Genomic DNA, 7,279 nt, shown 5'->3' on the forward strand with positions numbered 1-7,279 from the left:
TTTGTGGGCTACACGAATGTTGAAGGGCTGTAGGATCCGCGAGATGGTCTCAGAAGTGCCCTTGATGTAAGGTATAGTCACTGTAGTAACAGCGGCTTACCAAACAGTCTAGAAAAGGAAGTTTTCCATTTTCTTCGATCTCTTTAGTAAACTGAAGGAAAGGAAAACTTCCTTCCTGTTTTCTAGACTGTTTGGTAAGCCGCGACAACAACGAACTACGAACGACAGTGTACAGAAAACCGACGCATATCGACAGATTACTTGACGAATCATCCTACAACCCGACTTCACACAAAGCCACGATTATAAAGACTTTGACGAGACGAGCGCAACTAGTTTGTGACACACCGGACAGCTTACGTGACGAAAACAGATACCTTGAACGTGTTTTTCACAAAAACAGCTACAACGCTGACTTTATTAGACGAAACATTTACCGACCTACTGAAGCTGACGCTACGAACAGGAACCCTACGCCTGTTACTACGGTGACTATACCTTACATCAAGGGCACTTCTGAGACCATCTCGCGGATCCTACAGCCCTTCAACATTCGTGTAGCCCACAAACCTACAACTACGTTACGACACTTACTGACCAACGTGAAAGACAGAGACGAACCTAACGACAGACAGGGAGTAGTTTACAAGATCAAATGCTCCGACTGCCAGGCTTCCTACATTGGTGAGACTGGCAGAAACCTTAACACGAGACTGACTGAACACAAACGAGCCACGAGAAATGGTGATGCCAACAATCACATTGCTGTACATCATCAACTGACAAACCACAACATTGACTGGGACTCTGCTCAGTGCTTAACCTACAGTACAAACTATTTTCAACGACTGACTCTGGAAAGCTGGTACACTAACCTAGAACAAACGCCTCTCAACAGATGTCAACAACTACCGGCGCCTTACAAACGACTTATCCACGACAGAAACGAAACCGACAAACGGACTTCTAACAGACCGACTTAACAATACACGGACCAAAACCGACCTACTTGACTAACAATAGACGGATCGAAACCCACCAATGACTGATGACAAACTTTACACGAGTCTTTCAGCCAATACCATTATGGCTATACTGACCAATCACGTTCAACGGACCAGACTTATAAGATCATCGACTGACAAACACTATTCACTTGACTCTAAAGATGACTTCCGCTCAGGTTGTCGAAACGTCAGTCACCAACAACAGTTCTTTTCAGAACTACACTCACCCGGACGATCACACTATACGAACTAAATATAGCCGTGTTCGACACGAAAACGCCCTGTTTATTTCTCAAAATTTCAACATTTTTTGCACTGTATAAAATCAAACTCGACATCAATGTATCAAAGCTGTAGAAACTATACGCAAAAAGAAGCCTTATATATTCTTACAGCAAAAACCATCGAAGCCCTCGCCAGCATTTTTAATGAACAAATCCAACTATTGGAATCCCCGTGGCAAGTCAAATTTTCTGTTAGAAATACACTTGGGCTCCGCCAAAATGAAATGAATTAGTATTATTAAAAAGCAATTGACTAGTAAATCTACTAAGTTATCAAAAAACTTTCAGTGTTCCTAAGTGTTCACGTAAAATAGTTTTTCATTCAAACGAAGATTTTCTCTCGCCTGAAACTATTTTTCATTTACCTAGCAATCAAAAAATATATACACACTCGCCGGCTTTACAAATTCGACACTGTGCCTGCTCCCTGTGTCAAAATTGACGTGCATGAGCCGAATTGTTTTTGATTCTACTTGCAAGTCAGTCGGGAACACGCTGGTTCTATATTTTGGGTTCCGATCACGTGATCAAAATGGTAGGAAAAACTAAAGGCGCGGAAAGGGTGAATCCTGGCTCAAATCCTAGCTCGGATCCTGGCTCGGATCCTGGCTTTATTCTTAGTTTATCTCTTCATGTGATGTGCCAGTTTAATTTCTTTTCGTTTGCTAGTGTTCTGTTATTTCAATCAATCAGTCAACAACTGAATTCTCCACATTCAATACGATAGGCTTGAGTTTAAAACGTTGTCCGGTGAGAAAGTAATACACGGCCCTCCATTGTTTTGCCTTGTATGTAATATAAAAAGAGATCAAGATATTATTCTACCTTAAATCCTACGAGAAAGTTTAGCTTTATGATGGCGAGAATCTCAGTGCCACCTTTGGCATTAGAATTTCACTTAAGATCTCGAGGGGACGAAGTTGCCGCGACAGTGACGAGAGAGACCCCTTTACTCGGAATTCCGAAGATCCTGCCGTGTAAAAAAATCACTCAGGAGAATTTGTGGAGGCATTAAAACGAGACAGAATGAATTGCAAAACTATCTTAAAGCACAAGGTATGCCACACACACATGCTAATGTACGCAGCTCCTTAGAGTATGTAAACAAGGTCCGTGTGCAAAGGATCATTAATCTTTTGGATTACGTTGAAGACCAAGGATGGGCAGACGGAAGTGGCATAGGTTCTCTGGCTAGGAAGATGTTGAGAAGTGGATCTGGTTACACTGTGCATACTCTTTTCTTGCTGAAAGACTCTTTACATATAGACGATGCGAACAAAAGCAGATTGGTGAATTTAATAAATACTGCAAAATAGTATATCGAATTTGGTGAGATATATCAAACGACATTCGAGTACATTGGAACAACAGCTGATCGAATGATCACAATGATGCTACTTCGGCTTATGACCGTGTTGACAATGCCCATTAACACAACAGACGAAATAAAAGCTAGACAGCGCGATGTGGAGGCTTTAAAACGTTGGATGGTTAGCGCCTTGACAATCAACAAAGCATTTGAAGACGTCATCAAACCAGATGATACTGGATTTCATTACATTGCATTCTACGCTCCCGCATGTGTACCGCACGCGTTGTACACGGCTGCCCAAGTGCAACATCTCTTAGAAGGGACGGACTTCGCCTTATCAAACGCCGCAAAAAGCAATTTATGCAGAGCTCTCCACACTCTTGGAGAAAACTCCAAGTAGTGTTGGGGGACGCTTTCGTGGCTACTCTAGCGAAGTTCTCAAACAAATCCTTCCTGCCTATGCATTTGCCAGCTTATCCCACCCAGGGGTCCACCTGCAACTTCTACAAAAGGAATAAGCATCGTGGCCTTGACTAAAGATGCTGAGATGTTTGCACTCTTGTATCAGACTGCAGATCCTATCATCACTAAATACTTAGAAGATTGATGGGTTTACGATGGGAAGTCATGCTGGAACAGCCTTGGTTCTCTGGAAATAATGCGCATAGTACGTTTACTCCAATGTTTTTGCAAATCGGAATAGAAAATTGAAATGCCTAGTCTGTTGCTCTCGAATTCCTGACTTCAAATTGGAATCACTTTTCTAGTTTTAAAGAGCGTAGTGAGACCTCGTCCTGATAGGTACCGATACATTTTTTTTCTCTTACAGCAAACAGGTGTTTAAAAAATAACAGTATGTGCGCAGTGATGTTTTAACCAGTAGCAACCAAGCAAAAGGAAACCACCTCGGCTCTAAACTGTATTGTGCAAGGCATAAGGCTTCCCCTTAATTAGATAATAAAACTGGTGTAATGCGCTCTAACCAATTGCAGTCGGTGCTTGGCACCACTTAATTGGACGTTCTTGTTTCGAACCCAAGCTGGTCGGCCCACTGACCATTGTGCAAGTCTGATTACACTGACTTGGGTTTCATGGCATTCACTACAAAAACTAAGAGGTAAATTAAGTAGAACATTGTAATTACGCACCACCAAAAGCCAAAGTCACTTTAATAACAACAACAACAACAACAACATCCTTTATTGATTAAAACTAATTGAGAGTTATAATTAATACCAAGGGTAATGGCAACTCATCATTTTTTGCCAATGAAAATGTCTTTTTTTTTTATCACAGGTAGGTTCTATGGTCACCACTGCTGCGAAATCGCCCCAGGGCCATTGGTCGAAGAACTTTGCAGCCCTCTCGATCCACCGGCGTTAAGATTGGACTGTCGCAGTAAAGGGATGGGTTTGTTTGGGACTTTGAGGACACTCCAACGGGTAATCGCTATGGCATCTTTCATGGCGCCATGCTAATAGCAAACAACCAGGAGGCGCTGAAGGCACACAACGTGAGTGAGGGATGGGATTGAACAAAGGTTCCTGGTGCCACGTGCACAACGATATCACTGATCCTTCAGGAAATGAGATTGGAGAAGCAAAGAAATTTTAGTCCACTTTCTTTTGCTGGAGGGGTGGCCTTTCGGGGAATAGAAGCTTTGTCCAGTGATGCTTTTGGCATGGACTTCCACCAGCCGGATTATAAATTTTTCGATAAAAATCATCCTTACCCCAGTGCAACATCAAGCTTTATTTTAAGAAGTCCGTTTTCTTTTATCAAAACCTGTTAATCTGCCTAGGCAGCAACATTCAATCGCAGAATGGTTCTGGGAAAAAAGCACAAATAACACTCTTTCAAGACAAGCTGTTTGGAGATTCTTCTTCATTCCTCATTGGATTGGATGGCGCTCAAAAAGATTGCTCGGCTCCATTGCAGTCCACGATACCATATGCTGCAAAAAGAGAAAAGGATTACACCAGTCCTGTCGATGCAAAGGGCAACAGTCACTACATTCCACGCTCAGGCGTCTTTAGTCTCAAGGTTGGTATTAAAAATCAAACCTCCGAAACGCCATCAGCTGAGCCGTCTGAAGGATGCTATGGTACCGCTTGGCTTGAGCACAACTCTACAAATTGCAGCTATGAATACGCAATTTACATTAAGACGCCGTCATATCCAAGCACGGCAGACGACGCTTGGACTTATCGAGAAAATGATTCAAAAAATTAATTGTTCGAAGTCTTAAAAAAGGATGTTGAAGCTCACCTGGTAAAATTTAGCACGGCACCAGAACGCTGGACAATGACAAACCCGGTGTATGGCTACAGTAATAGCCCACGTATAAGAACCTGGGTTTTAAGAACCTGTTGGGTTAAAATTTTAATTTTAAGCCCCCTCCACATAAGAACCTATTAAGGCTAAAATTTTAAGTTAGGTTCTTATCAGTGGGGTTGCTGTAAAAGTGTATAGGTAGAAACTGCTGAATTAATATCATCATCTATTTAAAAGTAACTTGACATAACTTTTTTTATTTCAAGCTTAAGTACCATGTTGTATGTCGATTGTGTTTGCCATTCAAATAATTTCCCAAGTATTTGCAAGTACTGTACTCTACTACAGTATCAAAGAAAGTTTTCTGACCATCTCAAACTCTGTGAGAATCACAAAATATTAAATGTAAAATATCAAATTATGAATTTGGTATCAACATGAGTTTCTTTGTTATCTTTTGTTAAGGACATATACTGTACCTGCACTGAACTGCCAAAAGGCATTGCTCTATGGTACAAATAAATGACTTATACAATGTACTGTATTATGAGATGATATTTATATTATATATAGTATATTCAGATGAAATTCATATGAAAATGTAAGAACCTATTTTAAGAACCTTGGTAACCTAAATTTGCTTTAAGTACCATTTATATAAGAACCTATTTAGGCTAAATTGAAAAATTCAGGTTCTTATACGTGAGCTATTACTGTATGTGATTTTCCAGTCCACACCAACACTTCCACAAGGCCCAATCCCAATCATCGCAGTGGATAGGCATTGTCGCATCATGGTGGAAAACTCGCAAAACTACCTGTATCTAAGTATAAGCTACCCAGACTTGAATTTTCACGTCTCCAAGGTATTGCAAACTTCGGAAGACATCGGAGCACGGGTGAGGTACGACCTGGAAAGCCAAGAAATCCAAGTACAGGTTACCTCGGCGACCAATGTCGAAATGATCCTTCCAACGACACCCAAGACACACAGATCTCCAATCGACTACATACCAAGCATAAGTGTACAGCCTTCCTCTTTAGTTTCGTCGCCTCCTGAAAAAGGTAACAAAATTGTCTTTGACAACCTTAGGAATGGTTTCAGCGTTGAAATTAAGTTAACAAAGTAGGCTAAGCTGAAGCGAAATTCAAAGGATTCCACTTGTAAAGTTGTGTCTTTAGAACGAAGGGAATTGTCACTGTAAGCTTTATTCAACGGTATGTAAAAATAATAAAGGTTTATAACATAAATGTTTTAATTTTTGTTTCTTTGTTTGCTTTCTCAATTCTGGTCGACTTTCATCATACTTCATGTAAGTTGCGTGTTGCATTTCTCTAAAACGGTTGACAGAAACAAATCTATAACCTTACAGGTCGTGTTGATTATTTCAAACCTTTTTATGGATTAAAAGCTGGTAAAATCGGGGAGCCATTCTTTGCTGGTGAAAACTAAAACTGGGCTTTGAAAAGTGAAGTAATAAAAAACAACAACAACAACAACAACAGTCAAGGGCTCTTTAAGCAACTCCTGTTGTTTAAAACGGATTTTTCCCCTTTATATAACATTTTTATGACAAACAGGCAGTTACGTCAGTTACAGAGTATGCTTCAAAAAGTAATTAAGTTACAGAAATAATACTTACATTGTACATTTAAGACATAATTGAACAACTCAACTATACTTACATTTCTACACCACATGAGAGTGATGATACTTACGACAAAGGAGTGCAAAAGGAGTTTTTTTGTTACGAGACAAAATAACAATCACTAATTTACAAGTAATTATTAAGCTTACTTAGGTGGAACACTTAAGGTGTTTTGATTGTAACAGTTACTGATAAAGCTATGAATCAGTTCTAACAAAAAACTGAATGTGTTCTGTACAAAGTACTTTATGGGTAAATAACTTTAATCAACCTAATGTCCATCGTATGATTTTTGCCAATGCTTCGGTTAAAAACCGTCAAAAACAATCGAATGATTGGTATAGCTTTGTTGTATACCAAACAGTCTTTAATTTGGGAGCACTTCTTCGACTCTAAACACGAAATGTCAGTTCATCGCATTGGCAGCCATTTTTTCACAATTTTCTTCATGAGTAACTCGTCAGTTGCAGGTTGGCGAAGTGGTAAGATCTCAGACGCGGTAATCTGAAGGTAGCGGGTTCGAATCCTGGCGAGCGAATTTTTTTCTCCCCGACTATCAATGGATGGTTTGCGTTTACATCGGCATTGGAAAATTAAAATGATCCAGGTATAAACGTAATGCGCGTGAAACCATCTCAAATGACGTTCTGTACCGAAATGCTTATTATTTTGGAGCACTTGTTCGACTCCAAACGCGAAAGATTAGTTCATCGCTTTGGCAGCCAATTAGTTCTACAATGTTCTTCACGAATC

At 40.1% G+C, this 7,279-nt stretch overlaps 2 pseudogenes; both read left to right on the forward strand.

Annotated features, from left to right (window-relative positions):
* The first annotated feature begins 1,541 nt into the window (after positions 1-1,541).
* LOC145467714 (uncharacterized) lies at positions 1,542-3,476 on the forward strand (annotated as a pseudogene).
* A 96-nt stretch (positions 3,477-3,572) lies between these two features.
* On the forward strand, positions 3,573-4,835 carry LOC145467239 (chondroitin sulfate ABC endolyase-like; annotated as a pseudogene).
* Positions 4,836-7,279: the final 2,444 nt, after the last annotated feature.

This window comes from Orbicella franksi, chromosome 14 (genome assembly GCF_964199315.1).
Source record: "Orbicella franksi chromosome 14, jaOrbFran1.1, whole genome shotgun sequence".
Classification (NCBI taxonomy): Eukaryota; Metazoa; Cnidaria; class Anthozoa; order Scleractinia; family Merulinidae; genus Orbicella; species Orbicella franksi.